Source organism: Triturus cristatus, chromosome 1_1 (assembly GCF_964204655.1).
Source record: "Triturus cristatus chromosome 1_1, aTriCri1.1, whole genome shotgun sequence".
Taxonomy (NCBI): Eukaryota; Metazoa; Chordata; class Amphibia; order Caudata; family Salamandridae; genus Triturus; species Triturus cristatus.
Genome location: NC_140579.1, coordinates 195,729,177 through 195,752,947, shown reverse-complemented (window position 1 = coordinate 195,752,947; position 23,771 = coordinate 195,729,177).

Here is a 23,771-nt window from a genome sequence, read left to right as displayed (position 1 = left end):
AATAGTGGAACTGCCACTTCCACATGGCCCCAGGGGTCCGGAGCCGTGGTCCGCTATTATCGCGGCAGAGCATCTCAGCGGCTAGGCACGCCGCTTGCAAATTCCAAAATCCAAGTTGCCCAATGCGAGACGCTACACAAGTAGAAGTTTCTCCTTTCATTTATTGAGGGGGCAGGAGTCAACGTGTTCATTCCCCCAACACAGATTGCCATACCGGTTTCGGGCAACACGCCCTTGCTCACTGGCCATACGCGTCGTTTACAGCTGATTGAACTTGACCTTTAATATCCCGTCTTTGTAGTTTCATTGGTAAGTTGCCTTCTGGGTAAGGTAGTTCGTTATTTCCACAGTGGGTGCTGTTAAACTGCGTGCATGTATATCATTACCCTTGGTGGGTTGCATGGAGGAACAAAACAACGCCGTCATGCATTAAAAGTCCCGCAATAGTGGAACTGCCACTTCCACATGGCCCCAGGGGTCCGGAGCCGTGGTCCGCTATTATCGCCGCAGAGCATCTCAGCGGCTAGGCACGCCGCTTGCAAATTCCAAAATCCAAGTTGCCCAATGCGAGACGCTACACAAGTAGAAGTTTCTCCTTTCATTTATTGAGGGACCAGGAGTCAACGTGTTCATTCCCCAAACACAGATTGCCATACCGGTTTCGGGCAACACGCCCTTGCTCACTGGCCATACGCGTCGTTTACAGCTGATTGAACTTGACCTTTAATATCCCGTCTTTGTAGTTTCATTGGTAAATTGCCTTCTGGGTAAGGTAGTTCGTTATTTCCACAGTGGGTGCTGTTAAACTGCGTGCATGTATATCATTCCCCTTGGTGGGTTGCATGGAGGAACAAAACAACGCCGTCATGCATTAAAAGTCCCGCAATAGTGGAACTGCCACTTCCGCATGGCCCCAGGGGTCCGCAGCCGTGGTCCAAAATTATCGCGGCAGAGCGTCTCAGCGGCTAGGCACGCCGCTTGCAAATTCCAAAATCCAAGTTGCCCAATGCGAGATGCTACACAAGTAGAAGTTTCTCCTTTCATTTATTGAGGGAGCAGGAGTCAACGTGTTCATTCCCCCAACACAGATTGCCATACCGGTTTCGGGCAACACGCCCTTGCTCACTGGCCATGTGCGTCGTTTACAGCTGATTGAACTTGACCTTTAATATCCCGTCTTTGTAGTTTCATTGGTAAGTTGCCTTCTGGGTAAGGTAGTCCGTTATTTCCACAGTGGGTGCTGTTAAACTGCGTGCATGTATATCATTCCCCTTGGTGGGTTGCATGAAGGAACAAAACAACGCCGTCATGCATTAAAAGTCCCGCAATAGTGGAACTGCCACTTCCACATGGCCCCAGGGGTCCGGAGCCGTGGTCCGCTATTATCGCGGCAGAGCGTCTCAGCGGCTAGGCACGCCGCTTGCAAATTCCAAAATCCAAGTTGCCCAATGCGAGATGCTACACAAGTAGAAGTTTCTCCTTTCATTTATTGAGGGAGCAGGAGTCAACGTGTTCATTCCCCCAACACAGATTGCCATACCGGTTTCGGGCAACACGCCCTTGCTCACTGGCCATGCGCATCGTTTACAGCTGAATGAACTTGACCTTTAATATCCCGTCTTTGTAGTTTCATTGGTAAGTTGCCTTCTGGGTAAGGTAGTTCGTTATTTCCACAGTGGGTGCTGTTAAACTGCGTGCATGTATATCATTCCCCTTGGTGGGTTGCATGGAGTAACAAAACAACGCCGTCATGCATTAAAAGTCCCGCAATAGTGGAACTGCCACTTCCACATGGCCCCAGGGGTCCGGAGCCGTGGTCCGCTATTATCGCGGCAGAGCATCTCAGAGGCTAGGCACGCCGCTTGAAAATCCAAAATCTAAGTTGCCCAATGCGAGACGCCACACAAGTAGAAGTTTCTCCTTTCATTTATTGAGGGAGCAGGAGTCAACGTGTTCATTCCCCCAACACAGATTGCCATACCGGTTTCGGGGAACACGCCCTTGCTCACTGGCCATGCGCGTCGTTTACAGCTGATTGAACTTGACCTTTGATATCCCGTCTTTGTAGTTTCATTGCTAAGTTGCCTTCTGGGTAAGGTAGTTCGTTATTTCCACAGTGGGTGCTGTTAAACTGTGTGCATGTATATCATTCCCCTTGGTGGGTTGCATGGAGGAACAAAACAACGCCGTCATGAATTAAAAGTCCCGCAATAGTGGAACTGCCACTTCCACATGGCCCCAGGGTTTCGGAGCCGTGGTCCGCTATTATCGCGGCAAAGCGTCTCAGCGGCTAGGCACGCCGCTTGCAAATTCCAAAATCCAAGTTGCCCAATGCGAGACGCCACACAAGTAGAAGTTTCTCCTTTCATTTATTGAGGGAGCAGGAGTCAACGTGTTCATTCCCCCAACACAGATTGCCATACCGGTTTCGGGCAACACGCCCTTGCTCACTGGACATGCGCGTCGTTTACAGCTGATGGAACTTTACCTTTAATATCCCGTCTTTGTAGTTTCATTGGTAAGTTGCCTTCTGGGTAAGGTAGTTCGTTATTTCCAAATTGGGTGCTGTTAAACTGCGTATATGTATGTCATTCCCCTTGGTGGGTTGCATGGAGGAACAAAACAACGCCGTCATGCATTAAAAGTCCCGCAATAGTGGAACTGCCACTTCCACATGGCCCCAGGGGTCCGGAGCCGTGGTCCGCTATTATCGCGGCAGAGCGTCTCAGCGGCTAGGCACGCCGCTTGCAAATTCCAAAATCCAAGTTGCCCAATGCGAGACGCCACACAAGTAGAAGTTTCTCCTTTCATTTATTGAGGGAGCAGGAATCAACGTGTTCATTCCCCCAACACAGATTGCCATACCGGTTTCGGGCAACACGCCCTTGCTTACTGGCCATGCGCGTCGTTTACAGCTGATTGAACTTGACCTTTAATATCCCGTCTTTGTAGTTTCATTGGTAAGTTGCCTTGTGGGTAAGGTAGTTCGTTATTTCCACAGTGGGTGCTGTTAAACTGCGTGCATGTATATCATTCCCCTTGGTGGGTTGCATGGAGGACCAAAACAATGCCGTCATGCATTAAAAGTCCCGCAATAGTGGAACTGCCACTTCCACATGGCCCCAGGGGTCGGGAGCCGTGGTCTGCTATTATCGCGGCAGAGCGTCTCAGCGGCTAGGCTCGCCGCTTGCAAATTCCAGAATCTAAGTTGCCCAATGCGAGACGCCACACAAGTAGAAGTTTCTCCTTTCATTTATTGAGGGAGCAGGAGTCAACGTGTTCATTCCCCCAACACAGATTGCCATACCGGTTTCGGGCAACACGCCCTTGCTCACTGGCCATGCGCGTCGTTTACAGCTGATTGAACTTTACCTTTAATATCCTGTCTTTGTAGTTTCATTGGTAAGTTGCCTTCTCGGTAAGGTAGTTCGTTATTTCCAAATTGGGTGCTCTTAAACTTCGTGCATGTATATCATTCCCCTTGGTGGGTTGCATGGAGGAACAAAACAACGCCGTCATGCATTAAAACTCCCGCAATAGTGGAACTGCCACTTCCACATGGCCCCCGATGTCCGGAGCCATGGTCCGCTATTATAGCGGCAGAGTGTCTCAGCGGCTAGGCACGCCGCTTGCAAATTCCAAAATCCAAGTTGCCCAATGCGAGACGCCACACAAGTAGAAGTTTCTCCTTTCATTTATTGAGGGAGCAGGAGTCAACGTGTTCATTCCCCCAACACAGATTGCCATACCGGTTTCGGGCAACACGCCCTTGCTCACTGGCAATGCGCGTTGTTTACAGCTGATTGAACTTGACCTTTAAAATCCCGTCTTTGTAGTTTCATTGGTAAGTTGCCTTCTGGGTAAGGTAGTTCGTTATTTCCACAGTGGGGGCTGTTAAACTGTGTGCATGTATATCATTCCCCTTGGTGGGTTGCATGGAGGAACAAAACAATGCCGTCATGCATTAAAGGTCCCGCAATAGTGGAACTGCCACTTCCACATGGCCCCTGGGGTCCGGAGCCGTGGTCCGCTATTATCGCGGCAGAGCGTCTCAGCGGCTAGGCACTCCGCTTGCAAATTCCAAAATCCAAGTTGCCCAATGCGAGACGCCACACAAGTAGAAGTTTCTCCTTTCATTTATTGAGGGAGCAGAAGTCAACGTGTTCATTCCCCCAACACAGATTGCCATACCGGTTTCGGGCAACACGCCCTTGCTCACTGGCCATGTGCGTCGTTTACAGCTGATTGAACTTGACCTTTAATATCCCGTCTTTGTAGTTTCATTGGTAAGTTGCCTTCTGGGTAAGGTAGTTCGTTATTTCCACAGTGGGTGCTGTTAAACTGTGTGCATGTATATCATTCCCCTTGGTGGGTTGCATGGAGGAACAAAACAACGCCGTCATGCATTAAAAGTCCCGCAATAGTGGAACTGCCACTTCCACATGGCCCCAGGGGTCCGGAGCCGTGGTCCGCTATTATCGCGGCAGAGCGTCTCAGCGGCTAGGCACGCCGCTTGCAAATTCCAAAATCTAAGTTGCCCAATGCGAGACGCCACACAAGTAGAAGTTTCTCCTTTCATTTATTGAGGGAGCAGGAGTCAACGTGCTCATTCCCCCAACACAGATTGCCATACCGGTTTCGGGCAACACGCCCTTGCTCACTGGCCATGCGCGTCGTTTACAGCTGATTGAACTTGACCTTTAATATCCCGTCTTTGTAGTTTCATTGGTAAGTTGCCTTCTGGGTAAGGTAGTTCGTTATTTCCACAGTGGGTGCTGTTAAACTGTGTGCATGTATATCATTCCCCTTGGTGGGTTGCATGGAGGAACAAAACAACGCCGTCTTGTATTAAAAGTCCGCAATAGTGGAACTGCCCCTTCCACATGGCACCAGGGGTCCGGAGCCGTGGTCCGCTATTATCGCGGCAGAGCGTCTCAGCGGCTAGGCACGCCGCTTGCAAATTCCAAAATCCAAGTTGCCCAATGCGAGACGCCACACAAGTAGAAGTTTCTCCTTTCATTTATTGAGGGAGCAGGAATCAACGTGTTCATTCCCCCAACACAGATTGCCATACCGGTTTCGGGCAACACGCCCTTGCTCACTGGCCATGCGCGTTGTTTACAGCTGATTGAACTTGATCTTTAATATCCCGTCTTTGTAGTTTTATTGGTAAGTTGCCTTCTAGGTAAGGTAGTTCGTTATTTCCACAGTGGGTGCTGTTAAACTGCGTGCATGTATATCATTCCCCTTGGTGGGTTGCATGGAGGAACAAAACAACACCGTCATGCAATAAAAATCCCGCAATAGTGGAACGGCCACTTCCACATGGTCCCAGGGGTCCGGAGCCGTGGTCCGCTATTATCGCGGCAGAGCATCTCAGCGGCTAGGCACGCCGCTTGCAAATTCCAAAATCCAAGTTGCCCAATGCGAGACACCACACAAGTAGAAGTTTCTCCTTTCATTTATTGAGGGAGCAGGACTCATCGTGTTCATTCCCCCAACACAGATTGCCATACCGGTTTCGGGCAACACGCCCTTGCTCACTGGCCATGCGCGTCGTTTACAGCTGATTGAACTTTACCTTTCAATATCCCGTCTTTGTAGTTTCATTGGTATGTTGCCTTCTGGGTAAGGTAGTTCGTTATTTCCACAGTGGGTGCTGTTAAACTGTGTGCATGTATATCATTCCCCTTGGTGGGTTGCATGGAGGAACAAAACAACAACGTCATGCAATAAAAATCCCGCAATAGTGGAACTGCCACTTCCACATGGCCCCAGGGGTCCGGAGCCGTGGTCCGCTATTATCGCGGCAGAGCGTCTCAGCGGCTAGGCACGCCGCTTGCAAATTCCAAAATCTAAGTTGCCCAATGCGAGACGCCACACAAGTAGAAGTTTCTCCTTTCATTTATTGAGGGAGCAGGAGTCAACGTGCTCATTCCCCCAACACAGATTGCCATACCGGTTTCGGGCAACATGCCCTTGCTCACTGGCCATGCGCGTCGTTTACAGCTGATTGAACTTGACCTTTAATATCCCGTCTTTGTAGTTTCATTGGTAAGTTGCCTTCTGGGTAAGGTAGTTCGTTATTTCCACAGTGGGTGCTGTTAAACTGTGTGCATGTATATCATTCCCCTTGGTGGGTTGCATGGAGGAACAAAACAACGCCGTCATGTATTAAAAGTCCGCAATAGTGGAACTGCCCCTTCCACATGGCACCAGGGGTCCGGAGCCGTGGTCCGCTATTATCGCGGCAGAGCGTCTCAGCGGCTATGCACGCCGCTTGCAAATTCCAAAATCCAAGTTGCCCAATGCGAGACGCCACACAAGTAGAAGTTTCTCCTTTCATTTATTGAGGGAGCAGGAATCAACTTGTTCATTCCCCCAACACAGATTGCCATACCGGTTTCGGGCAACACGCCCTTGCTCACTGGCCATGCGCGTTGTTTACAGCTGATTGAACTTGATCTTTAATATCCCGTCTTTGTAGTTTTATTGGTAAGTTGCCTACTAGGTAAGGTAGTTCGTTATTTCCACAGTGGGTGCTGTTAAACTGCGTGCATGTATATCATTCCCCTTGGTGGGTTGCATGGAGGAACAAAACAACGCCGTCATGCAATAAAAATCCCGCAATAGTGGAACTGCCACTTCCACATGGTCCCAGGGGTCCGGAGCCGTGGTCCGCTATTATCGCGGCAGAGCATCTCAGCGGCTAGGCACGCCGCTTGCAAATTCCAAAATCCAAGTTGCCCAATGCGAGACACCACACAAGTAGAAGTTTCTCCTTTCATTTATTGAGGGAGCAGGACTCATCGTGTTCATTCCCCCAACACAGATTGCCATACCGGTTTGGGGCAACACGCCCTTGCTCACTGGCCATGCGCGTCGTTTACAGCTGATTGAACTTTACCTTTCAATATCCCGTCTTTGTAGTTTCATTGGTAAGTTGCCTTCTGGGTAAGGTAGTTCGTTATTTCCAAATTGGGTGCTCTTAAACTTCGTGCATGTATATCATTCCCCTTGGTGGGTTGCATGGAGGAACAAAACAACGCCGTCATGCATTAAAAGTCCCGCAATAGTGGAACTGCCACTTCCACATGGCCCCAGGGGTCCGGAGCCGTGGTCCGCTATTATCGCGGCAGAGCGTCTCAGCGGCTAGGCACGCCGCTTGCAAATTCCAAAATCCAAGTTGCCCAATGCGAGACGCCACACAAGTAGAAGTTTCTCCTTTCATTTATTGAGGGAGCAGGAATCAACGTGTTCATTCCCCCAACACAGATTGCCATACCGGTTTCGGGCAACACGCCCTTGCTCACTGGCCATACGCGTCGTTTACAGCTGATTGAACTTGACCTTTAATATCCCGTCTTTGTAGTTTCATTGGTAAGTTGCCTTCTGGGTAAGGTAGTTCGTTATTTCCACAGTGGGTGCTCTTAAACTTCGTGCATGTATATCATTCCCCTTGGTGGGTTGCATGGAGGAACAAAACAACGCCGTCATGCATTAAAAGTCCCGCAAGAGTGGAACTGCCACTTCCACATGGCCCCAGGGGTCCGGAGCCGTGGTCCGCTATTATCGCGGCAGAGCGTCTCAGCGGCTAGGCACGCCGCTTGCACATTCCAAAATCCAAGTTGCCCAATGCGAGACGCCACACAAGTAGAAGTTTCTCCTTTCATTTATTGAGGGAGCAGGAATCAACGTGTTCATTCCCCCAACACAGATTGCCATACCGGTTTCGGGCAACACGCCCTTGCTTACTGGCCATGCGCGTCGTTTACAGCTGATTGAACTTGACCTTTAATATCCCGTCTTTGTAGTTTCATTGGTAAGTTGCCTTGTGGGTAAGGTAGTTCGTTATTTCCACAGTGGGTGCTGTTAAACTGCGTGCATGTATATCATTCCCCTTGGTGGGTTGCATGGAGGACCAAAACAACGCCGTCATGCATGAAAAGTCCCGCAATAGTGGAACTGCCACTTCCACATGGCCCCAGGGGTCCGGAGCCGTGGTCCGCTATTATCGCAGCAGAGCATCTCAGCGGCTAGGCACGCCGCTTGCAAATTCCAAAATCCAAGTTGCCCAATGCGAGACGCTACACAAGTAGAAGTTTCTCCTTTCATTTATTGAGGGGGCAGGAGTCAACGTGTTCATTCCCCCAACACAGATTGCCATACCGGTTTCGGGCAACACGCCCTTGCTCACTGGCCATACGTGTCGTTTACAGCTGATTGAACTTGACCTTTAATATCCCGTCTTTGTAGTTTCATTGGTAAGTTGCCTTCTGGGTAAGGTAGTTCGTTATTTCCACAGTGGGTGCTGTTAAACTGCGTGCATGTATATCATTACCCTTGGTGGGTTGCATGGAGGAACAAAACAACGCCGTCATGCATTAAAAGTCCCGCAATAGTGGAACTGCCACTTCCACATGGCCCCAGGGGTCCGGAGCCGTGGTCCGCTATTATCGCGGCAGAGCATCTCAGCGGCTAGGCACGCCGCTTGCAAATTCCAAAATCCAAGTTGCCCAATGCGAGACGCTACACAAGTAGAAGTTTCTCCTTTCATTTATTGAGGGACCAGGAGTCAACGTGTTCATTCCCCAAACACAGATTGCCATACCGGTTTCGGGCAACACGCCCTTGCTCACTGGCCATACGCGTCGTTTACAGCTGATTGAACTTGACCTTTAATATCCCGTCTTTGTAGTTTCATTGGTAAATTGCCTTCTGGGTAAGGTAGTTCGTTATTTCCACAGTGGGTGCTGTTAAACTGCGTGCATGTATATCATTCCTCTTGGTGGGTTGCATGGAGGAACAAAACAACGCCGTCATGCATTAAAAGTCCCGCAATAGTGGAACTGCCACTTCCGCATGGCCCCAGGGGTCCGGAGCCGTGGTCCGCTATTATCGCGGCAGAGCGTCTCAGCGGCTAGGCACGCCGCTTGCAAATTCCAAAATCCAAGTTGCCCAATGCGAGACGCCACACAAGTAGAAGTTTCTCCTTTCATTTATTGAGGGAGCAGGACTCAACGTGTTCATTCCCCCAACACAGATTGCCATACCGGTTTCGGGCAACACGCCCTTGCTTACTGGCCATGCGCGTCGTTTACAGCTGATTGAACTTGACCTTTAATATCCCGTCTTTGTAGTTTCATTGGTAAGTTGCCTTGTGGGTAAGGTAGTTCGTTATTTCCACAATGGGTGCTGTTAAACTGCGTGCATGTATATCATTCCCCTTGGTGGGTTGCATGGAGGACCAAAACAATGCCGTCATGCATTAAAAGTCCCGCAATAGTGGAACTGCCACTTCCACATGGCCCCAGGGGTCGGGAGCCGTGGTCCGCTATTATCGCGGCAGAGCGTCTCAGCGGCTAGGCTCGCCGCTTGCAAATTCCAGAATCCAAGTTGCCCAATGCGAGACGCCACACAAGTAGAAGTTTCTCCTTTCATTTATTGAGGGAGCAGGAGTCAACGTGTTCATTCCCCCAACACAGATTGCCATACCGGTTTCGGGCAACACGCCCTTGCTCACTGGCCATGCGCGTCGTTTACAGCTGATTGAACTTTACCTTTAATATCCTGTCTTTGTAGTTTCATTGGTAAGTTGCCTTCTCGGTAAGGTAGTTCGTTATTTCCAAATTGGGTGCTCTTAAACTTTGTGCATGTATATCATTCCCCTTGGTGGGTTGCATGGAGGAACAAAACAACGCCGTCATGCATTAAAACTCCCGCAATAGTGGAACTGCCACTTCCACATGGCAACCGATGTCTGGAGCCATGGTCCGCTATTATAGCGGCAGAGTGTCTCAGCGGCTAGGCACGCCGCTTGCAAATTCCAAAATCCAAGTTGCCCAATGCGAGACGCCACACAAGTAGAAGTTTCTCCTTTCATTTATTGAGGGAGCAGGAGTCAACGTGTTCATTCCCCCAACACAGATTGCCATACCGGTTTCGGGCAACACGCCCTTGCTCACTGGCCATGCGCGTCGTTTACAGCTGATTGAACTTGACCTTTAAAATCCCGTCTTTGTAGTTTCATTGGTAAGTTGCCTTCTGGGTAAGGTAGTTCGTTATTTCCACAGTGGGGGCTGTTAAACTGTGTGCATGTATATCATTCCCCTTGGTGGGTTGCATGGAGGAACAAAACAATGCCGTCATGCATTAAAGGTCCCGCAATAGTGGAACTGCCACTTCCACATAGCCCCAGGGGTCCGGAGCCGTGGTCCGCTATTATCGCGGCAGAGCGTCTCAGCGGCTAGGCACTCCGCTTGCAAATTCCAAAATCCAAGTTGCCCAATGCGAGACGCCACACAAGTAGAAGTTTCTCCTTTCATTTATTGAGGGAGCAGGACTCATCGTGTTCATTCCCCCAACACAGATTGCCATACCGGTTTCGGGCAACACGCCCTTGCTCACTGGCCATGCGCGTCGTTTACAGCTGATTGAACTTTACCTTTCAATATCCCGTCTTTGTAGTTTCATTGGTAAGTTGCCTTCTGGGTAAGGTAGTTCGTTATTTCCAAATTGGGTGCTCTTAAACTTCGTGCATGTATATCATTCCCCTTGGTGGGTTGCATGGAGGAACAAAACAACGCCGTCATGCATTAAAAGTCCCGCAATAGTGGAACTGCCACTTCCACATGGCCCCAGGGGTCCGGAGCCGTGGTCCGCTATTATCGCGGCAGAGCGTCTCAGCGGCTAGGCACGCCGCTTGCAAATTCCAAAATCCAAGTTGCCCAATGCGAGACGCCACACAAGTAGAAGTTTCTCCTTTCATTTATTGAGGGAGCAGGAATCAACGTGTTCATTCCCCCAACACAGATTGCCATACCGGTTTCGGGCAACACGCCCTTGCTCACTGGCCATACGCGTCGTTTACAGCTGATTGAACTTGACCTTTAATATCCCGTCTTTGTAGTTTCATTGGTAAGTTGCCTTCTGGGTAAGGTAGTTCGTTATTTCCACAGTGGGTGCTGTTAAACTGCGTGCATGTATATCATTACCCTTGGTGGGTTGCATGGAGGAACAAAACAACGCCGTCATGCATTAAAAGTCCCGCAATAGTGGAACTGCCACTTCCACATGGCCCCATGGGTCCGGAGCCGTGGTCCGCTATTATCGCGGCAGAGCATCTCAGCGGCTAGGCACGCCGCTTGCAAATTCCAAAATCCAAGTTGCCCAATGCGAGACGCTACACAAGTAGAAGTTTCTCCTTTCATTTATTGAGGGACCAGGAGTCAACGTGTTCATTCCCCCAACACAGATTGCCATACCGGTTTCGGGCAACACGCCCTTGCTCACTGGCCATGCGCGTTGTTTACAGCTGATTGAACTTGATCTTTAATATCCTGTCTTTGTAGTTTTATTGGTAAGTTGCCTTCTAGGTAAGGTAGTTCGTTATTTCCACAGTGGGTGCTCTTAAACTTCGTGCATGTATATCATTCCCCTTGGTGGGTTGCATGGAGGAACAAAACAACGCCGTCATGCATTAAAAGTCCCGCAAGAGTGGAACTGCCACTTCCACATGGCCCCAGGGGTCCGGAGCCGTGGTCCGCTATTATCGCGGCAGAGCGTCTCAGCGGCTAGGCACGCCGCTTGCAAATTCCAAAATCCAAGTTGCCCAATGCGAGACGCCACACAAGTAGAAGTTTCTCCTTTCATTTATTGAGGGAGCAGGAATCAACGTGTTCATTCCCCCAACACAGATTGCCATACCGGTTTCGGGCAACACGCCCTTGCTTACTGGCCATGCGCGTCGTTTACAGCTGATTGAACTTGACCTTTAATATCCCGTCTTTGTAGTTTCATTGGTAAGTTGCCTTGTGGGTAAGGTAGTTCGTTATTTCCACAGTGGGTGCTGTTAAACTGCGTGCATGTATATCATTCCCCTTGGTGGGTTGCATGGAGGACCAAAACAACGCCGTCATGCATGAAAAGTCCCGCAATAGTGGAACTGCCACTTCCACATGGCCCCAGGGGTCCGGAGCCGTGGTCCGCTATTATCGCAGCAGAGCATCTCAGCGGCTAGGCACGCCGCTTGCAAATTCCAAAATCCAAGTTGCCCAATGCGAGACGCTACACAAGTAGAAGTTTCTCCTTTCATTTATTGAGGGGGCAGGAGTCAACGTGTTCATTCCCCCAACACAGATTGCCATACCGGTTTCGGGCAACACGCCCTTGCTCACTGGCCATACGCGTCGTTTACAGCTGATTGAACTTGACCTTTAATATCCCGTCTTTGTAGTTTCATTGGTAAGTTGCCTTCTGGGTAAGGTAGTTCGTTATTTCCACAGTGGGTGCTGTTAAACTGCGTGCATGTATATCATTACCCTTGGTGGGTTGCATGGAGGAACAAAACAACGCCGTCATGCATTAAAAGTCCCGCAATAGTGGAACTGCCACTTCCACATGGCCCCAGGGGTCCGGAGCCGTGGTCCGCTATTATCGCGGCAGAGCATCTCAGCGGCTAGGCACGCCGCTTGCAAATTCCAAAATCCAAGTTGCCCAATGCGAGACGCTACACAAGTAGAAGTTTCTCCTTTCATTTATTGAGGGACCAGGAGTCAACGTGTTCATTCCCCAAACACAGATTGCCATACCGGTTTCGGGCAACACGCCCTTGCTCACTGGCCATACGCGTCGTTTACAGCTGATTGAACTTGACCTTTAATATCCCGTCTTTGTAGTTTCATTGGTAAATTGCCTTCTGGGTAAGGTAGTTCGTTATTTCCACAGTGGGTGCTGTTAAACTGCGTGCATGTATATCATTCCCCTTGGTGGGTTGCATGGAGGAACAAAACAACGCCGTCATGCATTAAAAGTCCCGCAATAGTGGAACTGCCACTTCCGCATGGCCCCAGGGGTCCGGAGCCGTGGTCCGCTATTATCGCGGCAGAGCGTCTCAGCGGCTAGGCACGCCGCTTGCAAATTCCAAAATCCAAGTTGCCCAATGCGAGACGCCACACAAGTAGAAGTTTCTCCTTTCATTTATTGAGGGAGCAGGAATCAACGTGTTCATTCCCCCAACACAGATTGCCATACCGGTTTCGGGCAACACGCCCTTGCTTACTGGCCATGCGCGTCGTTTACAGCTGATTGAACTTGACCTTTAATATCCCGTCTTTGTAGTTTCATTGGTAAGTTGCCTTGTGGGTAAGGTAGTTCGTTATTTCCACAATGGGTGCTGTTAAACTGCGTGCATGTATATCATTCCCCTTGGTGGGTTGCATGGAGGACCAAAACAATGCCGTCATGCATTAAAAGTCCCGCAATAGTGGAACTGCCACTTCCACATGGCCCCAGGGGTCGGGAGCCGTGGTCCGCTATTATCGCGGCAGAGCGTCTCAGCGGCTAGGCTCGCCGCTTGCAAATTCCAGAATCCAAGTTGCCCAATGCGAGACGCCACACAAGTAGAAGTTTCTCCTTTCATTTATTGAGGGAGCAGGAGTCAACGTGTTCATTCCCCCAACACAGATTGCCATACCGGTTTCGGGCAACACGCCCTTGCTCACTGGCCATGCGCGTCGTTTACAGCTGATTGAACTTTACCTTTAATATCCTGTCTTTGTAGTTTCATTGGTAAGTTGCCTTCTCGGTAAGGTAGTTCGTTATTTCCAAATTGGGTGCTCTTAAACTTCGTGCATGTATATCATTCCCCTTGGTGGGTTGCATGGAGGAACAAAACAACGCCGTCATGCATTAAAACTCCCGCAATAGTGGAACTGCCACTTCCACATGGCAACCGATGTCCGGAGCCATGGTCCGCTATTATAGCGGCAGAGTGTCTCAGCGGCTAGGCACGCCGCTTGCAAATTCCAAAATCCAAGTTGCCCAATGCGAGACGCCACACAAGTAGAAGTTTCTCCTTTCATTTATTGAGGGAGCAGGAGTCAACGTGTTCATTCCCCCAACACAGATTGCCATACCGGTTTCGGGCAACACGCCCTTGCTCACTGGCCATGCGCGTCGTTTACAGCTGATTGAACTTGACCTTTAATATCCCGTCTTTGTAGTTTCATTGGTAAGTTGCCTTCTGGGTAAGGTAGTTCGTTATTTCCACAGTGGGTGCTGTTAAACTGTGTGCATGTATATCATTCCCCTTGGTGGGTTGCATGGAGGAACAAAACAACGCCGTCATGCATTAAAAGTCCCGCAATAGTGGAACTGCCACTTCCACATGGCCCCAGGGGTCCGGAGCCGTGGTCCGCTATTATCGCGGCAGAGCGTCTCAGCGGCTAGGCACGCCGCTTGCAAATTCCAAAATCTAAGTTGCCCAATGTGAGACGCCACACAAGTAGAAGTTTCTCCTTTCATTTATTGAGGGAGCAGGAGTCAACATGCTCATTCCCCCAACACAGATTGCCATACCGGTTTCGGGCAACACGCCCTTGCTCACTGGCCATGCGCGTCGTTTACAGCTGATTGAACTTGACCTTTAATATCCCGTCTTTGTAGTTTCATTGGTAAGTTGCCTTCTGGGTAAGGTAGTTCGTTATTTCCACAGTGGGTGCTGTTAAACTGTGTGCATGTATATCATTCCCCTTGGTGGGTTGCATGGAGGAACAAAACAACGCCGTCATGTATTAAAAGTCCGCAATAGTGGAACTGCCCCTTCCACATGGCACCAGGGGTCCGGAGCCGTGGTCCGCTATTATCGCGGCAGAGCGTCTCAGCGGCTATGCACGCCGCTTGCAAATTCCAAAATCCAAGTTGCCCAATGCGAGACGCCACACAAGTAGAAGTTTCTCCTTTCATTTATTGAGGGAGCAGGAATCAACGTGTTCATTCCCCCAACACAGATTGCCATACCGGTTTCGGGCAACACGCCCTTGCTCACTGGCCATGCGCGTTGTTTACAGCTGATTGAACTTGATCTTTAATATCCCGTCTTTGTAGTTTTATTGGTAAGTTGCCTTCTAGGTAAGGTAGTTTGTTATTTCCACAGTGGGTGCTGTTAAACTGCGTGCATGTATATCATTCCCCTTGGTGGGTTGCATGGAGGAACAAAACAACGCCGTCATGCAATAAAAATCCTGCAATAGTGGAACTGCCACTTCCACATGGTCCCAGGGGTCCGGAGCCGTGGTCCGCTATTATCGCGGCAGAGCATCTCAGCGGCTAGGCACGCCGCTTGCAAATTCCAAAATCCAAGTTGCCCAATGCGAGACACCACACAAGTAGAAGTTTCTCCTTTCATTTATTGAGGGAGCAGGACTCATCGTGTTCATTCCCCCAACACAGATTGCCATACCGGTTTCGGGCAACACGCCCTTGCTCACTGGCCATGCGCGTCGTTTACAGCTGATTGAACTTTACCTTTCAATATCCCGTCTTTGTAGTTTCATTGGTAAGTTGCCTTCTGGGTAAGGTAGTTCGTTATTTCCAAATTGGGTGCTCTTAAACTTCGTGCATGTATATCATTCCCCTTGGTGGGTTGCATGGAGGAACAAAACAACGCCGTCATGCATTAAAAGTCCCGCAATAGTGGAACTGCCACTTCCACATGGCCCCAGGGGTCCGGAGCCGTGGTCCGCTATTATCGCGGCAGAGCGTCTCAGCGGCTAGGCACGCCGCTTGCAAATTCCAAAATCCAAGTTGCCCAATGCGAGACGCCACACAAGTAGAAGTTTCTCCTTTCATTTATTGAGGGAGCAGGAATCAACGTGTTCATTCCCCCAACACAGATTGCCATACCGGTTTCGGGCAACACGCCCTTGCTTACTGGCCATGCGCATCGTTTACAGCTGATTGAACTTGACCTTTAATATCCCGTCTTTGTAGTTTCATTGGTAAGTTGCCTTGTGGGTAAGGTAGTTCGTTATTTCCACAGTGGGTGCTGTTAAACTGCGTGCATGTATATCATTCCCCTTGGTGGGTTGCATGGAGGACCAAAACAACGCCGTCATGCATTAAAAGTCCCGCAATAGTGGAACTGCCACTTCCACATGGCCCCAGGGGTCCGGAGCCGTTGTCCGCTATTATCGCGGCAGAGCATCTCAGCGGCTAGGCACGCCACTTGCAAATTCCAAAATCCAAGTTGCCCAATGCGAGACGCTACACAAGTAGAAGTTTCTCCTTTCATTTATTGAGGGGGCAGGAGTCAACATGTTCATTCCCCCAACACAGATTGCCATACCGGTTTCGGGCAACACGCCCTTGCTCACTGGCCATACGCGTCGTTTACAGCTGATTGAACTTGACCTTTAATATCCCGTCTTTGTAGTTTCATTGGTAAGTTGCCTTCTGGGTAAGGTAGTTCGTTATTTCCACAGTGGGTGCTGTTAAACTGCGTGCATGTATATCATTACCCTTGGTGGGTTGCATGGAGGAACAAAACAACGCCGTCATGCATTAAAAGTCCCGCAATAGTGGAACTGCCACTTCCACATGGCCCCAGGGGTCCGGAGCCGTGGTCCGCTATTATCGCGGCAGAGCATCTCAGCGGCTAGGCACGCCGCTTGCAAATTCCAAAATCCAAGTTGCCCAATGCGAGACGCTACACAAGTAGAAGTTTCTCCTTTCATTTATTGAGGGACCAGGAGTCAACGTGTTCATTCCCCCAACACAGATTGCCATACCGGTTTCGGGCAACACGCCCTTGCTCACTGGCCATACGCGTCGTTTACAGCTGATTGAACTTGACCTTTAATATCCCGTCTTTGTAGTTTCATTGGTAAATTGCCTTCTGGGTAAGGTAGTTTGTTATTTCCACAGTGGGTGCTGTTAAACTGCGTGCATGTATATCATTCCCCTTGGTGGGTTGCATGGAGGAACAAAACAACGCCGTCATGCATTAAAAGTCCCGCAATAGTGGAACTGCCACTTCCACATGGCCCCAGGGGTCCGCAGCCGTGGTCCGCTATTATCGCGGCAGAGCGTCTCAGCGGCTATGCACGCCGCTTGCAAATTCCAAAATCCAAGTTGCCCAATGCGAGACGCCACACAAGTAGAAGTTTCTCCTTTCATTTATTGAGGGAGCAGGAATCAACGTGTTCATTCCCCCAACACAGATTGCCATACCGGTTTCGGGCAACACGCCCTTGCTCACTGGCCATGCGCGTTGTTTACAGCTGATTGAACTTGATCTTTAATATCCTGTCTTTGTAGTTTTATTGGTAAGTTGCCTTCTAGGTAAGGTAGTTCGTTATTTCCACAGTGGGTGCTGTTAAACTGCGTGCATGTATATCATTCCCCTTGGTGGGTTGCATGGAGGAACAAAACAACGCCGTCATGCATTAAAAATCCCGCAATAGTGGAACTTCCACTTCCACATGGTCCCAGGGGTCCGGAGCCGTGGTCCGCTATTATCGCGGCAGAGCATCTCAGCGGCTAGGCACGCCGCTTGCAAATTCCAAAATCCAAGTTGCCCAATGCGAGACACCACACAAGTAGAAGTTTCTCCTTGCATTTATTGAGGGAGCAGGAGTCAACGTGGTCATTCCCCCAACACAGATTGCCATACCGGTTTCGGGCAACACGCCCTTGCTCACTGGCCATGCGCGTCGTTTACAGCTGATTGAACTTTACCTTTAATATCCCGTCTTTGTAGTTTCATTGGTAAGTTGCCTTCTGGGTAAGGTAGTTTGTTATTTCCAAATTGGGTGCTCTTAAACTTCGTGCATGTATATCATTCCCCTTGGTGGGTTGCATGGAGGAACAAAACAACGCCGTCATGCATTAAAAGTCCCGCAATAGTGGAACTGCCACTTCCACATGGCCCCAGGGGTCCGGAGCCGTGGTCCGCTATTATCGCGGCAGAGCATCTCAGCGGCTAGGCAAGCCGCTTGCAAATTCCAAAATCCAAGTTGCCCAATGCGAGACGCTACACAAGTAGAAGTTTCTCCTTTCATTTATTGAGGGGGCAGGAGTCAACGTGTTCATTCCCCCAACACAGATTGCCATACCGGTTTCGGGCAACACGCCCTTGCTCACTGGCCATACGCGTCGTTTACAGCTGATTGAACTTGACCTTTAATATCCCGTCTTTGTAGTTTCATTGGAAAGTTGCCTTCTGGGTAAGGTAGTTCGTTATTTCCACAGTGGGTGCTGTTAAACTGCGTGCATGTATATCATTACCCTTGGTGGGTTGCATGGAGGAACAAAACAACGCCGTCATGCATTAAAAGTCCCGCAATAGTGGAACTGCCACTTCCACATGGCCCCAGGGGTCCGGAGCCGTGGTCCGCTATTATCGCGGCAGAGCATCTCAGCGGCTAGGCACGCCGCTTGCAAATTCCAAAATCCAAGTTGCCCAATGCGAGACGCTACACAAGTAGAAGTTTCTCCTTTCATTTATTGAGGGACCAGGAGTCAACGTGTTCATTCCCCAAACACAGATTGCCATACCGGTTTCGGGCAACACGCCCTTGCTCACTGGCCATACGCGTCGTTTACAGCTGATTGAACTTGACCTTTAATATCCCGTCTTTGTAGTTTCATTGGTAAATTGCCTTCTGGGTAAGGTAGTTCGTTATTTCCACAGTGGGTGCTGTTAAACTGCGTGCATGTATATCATTCCCCTTGGTGGGTTGCATGGAGGAACAAAACAACGCCGTCATGCATTAAAAGTCCCGCAATAGTGGAACTGCCACTTCCGCATGGCCCCAGGGGTCCACAGCCGTGGTCCAAAATTATCGCGGCAGAGCGTCTCAGCGGCTAGGCACGCCGCTTGCAAATTCCAAAATCCAAGTTGCCCAATGCGAGATGCTACACAAGTAGAAGTTTCTCCTTTCATTTATTGAGGGAGCAGGAGTCAACGTGTTCATTCCCCCAACACAGATTGCCATACCGGTTTCGGGCAACATGCCCTTGCTCACTGGCCATGCGCGTCGTTTACAGCTGATTGAACTTGACCTTTAATATCCCGTCTTTGTAGTTTCATTGGTAAGTTGCCTTCTGGGTAAGGTAGTCCGTTATTTCCACAGTGGGTGCTGTTAAACTGCGTGCTTGTATATCATTCCCCTTGGTGGGTTGCATGAAGGAACAAAACAACGCCGTCATGCATTAAAAGTCCCGCAATAGTGGAACTGCCCCTTCCACATGGCCCCAGGGGTCCGGAGCCGTGGTCCGCTATTATCGCGGCAGAGCGTCTCAGCGGCTAGGCACGCCGCTTGCAAATTCCAAAATCCAAGTTGCCCAATGCGAGATGCTACACAAGTAGAAGTTTCTCCTTTCATTTATTGAGGGAGCAGGAGTCAAAGTGTTCATTCCCCCAACACAGATTGCCATACCGGTTTCGGGCAACACGCCCTTGCTCACTGGCCATGCGCATCGTTTACAGCTGAATGAACTTGACCTTTAATATCCCGTCTTTGTAGTTTCATTGGTAAGTTGCCTTCTGGGTAAGGTAGTTCGTTATTTCCACAGTGGGTGCTGTTAAACTGCGTGCATGTATATCATTCCCCTTGGTGGGTTGCATGGAGTAACAAAACAACGCCGTCATGCATTAAAAGTCCCGCAATAGTGGAACTGCCACTTCCACATGGCCCCAGGGGTCCGGAGCCGTGGTCCGCTATTATCGCGGCAGAGCATCTCAGAGGCTAGGCACGCCGCTTGAAAATCCAAAATCTAAGTTGCCCAATGCGAGACGCCACACAAGTAGAAGTTTCTCCTTTCATTTATTGAGGGAGCAGGAGTCAACGTGTTCATTCCCCCAACACAGATTGCCATACCGGTTTCGGGGAACACGCCCTTGCTCACTGGCCATGAGCGTCGTTTACAGCTGATTGAACTTGACCTTTGATATCCCGTCTTTGTAGTTTCATTGCTAAGTTGCCTTCTGGGTAAGGTAGTTTGTTATTTCCACAGTGGGTGCTGTTAAACTGCGTGCATGTATATCATTCCCCTTGGTGGGTTGCATGGAGGAACAAAACAACGCCGTCATGCATTAAAAGTCCCGCAATAGTGGAACTGCCACTTCCACATGGCCCCAGGGTTTCGGAGCCGTGGTCCACTATTATCGCGGCAAAGCGTCTCAGCGGCTAGGCACGCCGCTTGCATATTCCAAAATCCAAGTTGCCCAATGCGAGACGCCACACAAGTAGAAGTTTCTCCTTTCATTTATTGAGGGAGCAGGAGTCAACGTGTTCATTCCCCCAACACAGATTGCCATACCGGTTTCGGGCAACACGCCCTTGCTCACTGGCCATGCGCGTCGTTTACAGCTGATGGAACTTTACCTTTAATATCCCGTCTTTGTAGTTTCATTGGTAAGTTGCCTTCTGGGTAAGGTAGTTCGTTATTTCCAAATTGGGTGCTGTTAAACGGCGTATATGTATGTCATTCCCCTTGGTGGGTTGCATGGAGGAACAAAACAACGCCGTCATGCATTAAAAGTCCCGCAATAGTGGAACTGCCACTTCCACATGGCCCCAGGGGTCCGGAGCCGTGGTCCGCTATTATCGCGGCAGAGCGTCTCAGCGGCTAGGCACGCCGCTTGCAAATTCCAAAATCCAAGTTGCCCAATGCGAGACGCCACACAAGTAGAAGTTTCTCCTTTCATTTATTGAGGGAGCAGGAATCAACGTGTTCATTCCCCCAACACAGATTGCCATACCGGTTTCGGGCAACACGCCCTTGCTTACTGGCCATGCGCGTCGTTTACAGCTGATTGAACTTGACCTTTAATATCCCGTCTTTGTAGTTTCATTGGTAAGTTGCCTTGTGGGTAAGGTAGTTCGTTATTTCCACAGTGGGTGCTGTTAAACTGCGTGCATGTATATCATTCCCCTTGGTGGGTTGCATGGAGGACCAAAACAATGCCGTCATGCATTAAAAGTCCCGCAATAGTGGAACTGCCACTTCCACATGGCCCCAGGGGTCGGGAGCCGTGGTCCGCTATTATCGCGGCAGAGCGTCTCAGCGGCTAGGCTCGCCGCTTGCAAATTCCAGAATCCAAGTTGCCCAATGCGAGACGCCACACAAGTAGAAGTTTCTCCTTTCATTTATTGAGGGAGCAGGAGTCAACGTGTTCATTCACCCAACACAGATTGCCATACCGGTTTCGGGCAACACGCCCTTGCTCACTGGCCATGCGCGTCGTTTACAGCTGATTGAACTTGACCTTTAATATCCCGTCTTTGTAGTTTCATTGGTAAGTTGCCTTCTGGGTAAGGTAGTTCGTTATTTCCACAGTGGGTGCTGTTAAACTGTGTGCATGTATATCATTCCCCTTGGTGGGTTGCATGGAGGAACAAAACAACGCCGTCATGCATTAAAAGTCTGCAATCGTGGAACTGCCCCTTCCACATGGCCCCAGGGGTCCGGAGCCGTGGTCCGCTATTATCGCGGCAGAGCGTCTCAGCGGCTATGCATGCCGCTTGCAAATTCCAAAATCCAAGTTGCCCAATGCGAGACGCCACACAAGTAGAAGTTTCTCCTTTCATTTATTGAGGGAGCAGGAATCAACGTGTTCATTCCCCCAACACAGATTGCCATACCGGTTTCGGGCAACACGTCCTTGCTCACTGGCCATGAGCGTTGTTTACAGCTGATTGAACTTGATCTTTAATATCCCGTCTTTGTAGTTTTATTGGTAAGTTGCCTTCTAGGTAAGGTAGTTCGTTATTTCCACAGTGGGTGCTGTTAAACTGCGTGCATGTATATCATTCCCCTTGGTGGGTTGCATGGAGGAACAAAACAACGCCGTCATGCATTAAAACTCCCGCAATAGTGGAACTGCCACTTCCACATGGCCCCCGATGTCCGGAGCCATGGTCCGCTATTATAGCGGCAGAGTGTCTCAGCGGCTAGGCACGCCGCTTGCAAATTCCAAAATCCAAGTTGCCCAATGCGAGACGCCACACAAGTAGAAGTTTCTCCTTTCATTTATTGAGGGAGCAGGAGTCAACGTGTTCATTCCCCCAACAGAGATTGCCATACCGGTTTCGGGCAACACGCCCTTGCTCACTGGCCATGCGCGTCGTTTACAGCTGATTGAACTTGACCTTTAAAATCCCGTCTTTGTAGTTTCATTGGTAAGTTGCCTTCTGGGTAAGGTAGTTCGTTATTTCCACAGCGGGGGCTGTTAAACTGTGTGCATGTATATCATTCCCCTTGGTGGGTTGCATGGAGGAACAAAACAACGCCGTCATGCATTAAAAGTCCCGCAATAGTGGAACTGCCACTTCCACATGGCCCCAGGGGTCCGGAGCCGTGGTCCGCTATTATCGCGGCAGAGCGTCTCAGCGGCTAGGCACGCCGCTTGCAAATTCCAAAATCCAAGTTGCCCAATGCGAGACGCCACACAAGTAGAAGTTTCTCCTTTCATTTATTGAGGGAGCAGAAGTCAACGTGTTCATTCCCCCAACACAGATTGCCATACCGGTTTCGGGCAACACGCCCTTGCTCACTGGCCATGTGCGTCGTTTACAGCTGATTGAACTTGACCTTTAATATCCCGTCTTTGTAGTTTTATTGGTAAGTTGCCTTCTAGGTAAGGTAGTTCGTTATTTCCACAGTGGGTGCTGTTAAACTGCGTGCATGTATATCATTCCCCTTGGTGGGTTGCATGGAGGAACAAAACAACGCCGTCATGCAATAAAAATCCCGCAATAGTGGAACTGCCACTTCCACATGGTCCCAGGTGTCCGGAGCCGTGGTCCGCTATTATCGCGGCAGAGCATCTCAGCGGCTAGGCACGCCGCTTGCAAATTCCAAAATCCAAGTTGCCCAATGCGAGACACCACACAAGTAGAAGTTTCTCCTTTCATTTATTGAGGGAGCAGGACTCATCGTGTTCATTCCCCCAACACAGATTGCCATACCGGTTTCGGGCAACACGCCCTTGCTCACTGGCCATGCGCGTCGTTTACAGCTGATTGAACTTTACCTTTCAATATCCCGTCTTTGTAGTTTCATTGGTAAGTTGCCTTCTGGGTAAGGTAGTTCGTTATTTCCAAATTGGGTGCTCTTAAACTTCGTGCATGTATATCATTCCCCTTGGTGGGTTGCATGGAGGAACAAAACAACGCCGTCATGCATTAAAAGTCCCGCAATAGTGGAACTGCCACTTCCACATGGCCCCAGGGGTCCGGAGCCGTGGTCCGCTATTATCGCGGCAGAGCGTCTCAGCGGCTAGGCACGCCGCTTGCAAATTCCAAAATCCAAGTTGCCCAATGCGAGACGCCACACAAGTAGAAGTTTCTCCTTTCATTTATTGAGGGAGCAGGAATCAACGTGTTCATTCCCCCAACACAGATTGCCATACCGGTTTCGGGCAACACGCCCTTGCTTACTGGCCATGCGCGTCGTTTACAGCTGATTGAACTTGACCTTTAATATCCCGTCTTTGTAGTTTCATTGGTAAGTTGCCTTGTGGGTAAGGTAGTTTGTTATTTCCACAGTGGGTGCTGTTAAACTGCGTGCAGGTATATCATTCCCCTTGGTGGGTTGCATGGAGGACCAAAACAACGCCGTCATGCATTAAAAGTCCCGCAATAGTGGAACTGCCACTTCCACATGGCCCCTGGGGTCCGGAGCCGTTGTCCGCTATTATCGCGGCAGAGCATCTCAGCGGCTAGGCACGCCGCTTGCAAATTCCAAAATCCAAGTTGCCCAATGCGAGACGCTACACAAGTAGAAGTTTCTCCTTTCATTTATTGAGGGGGCAGGAGTCAACGTGTTCATTCCCCCAACACAGATTGCCATACCGGTTTCGGGCAACACGCCCTTGCTCACTGGCCATACGCGTCGTTTACAGCTGATTGAACTTGACCTTTAATATCCCGTCTTTGTAGTTTCATTGGTAAGTTGCCTTCTGGGTAAGGTAGTTCGTTATTTCC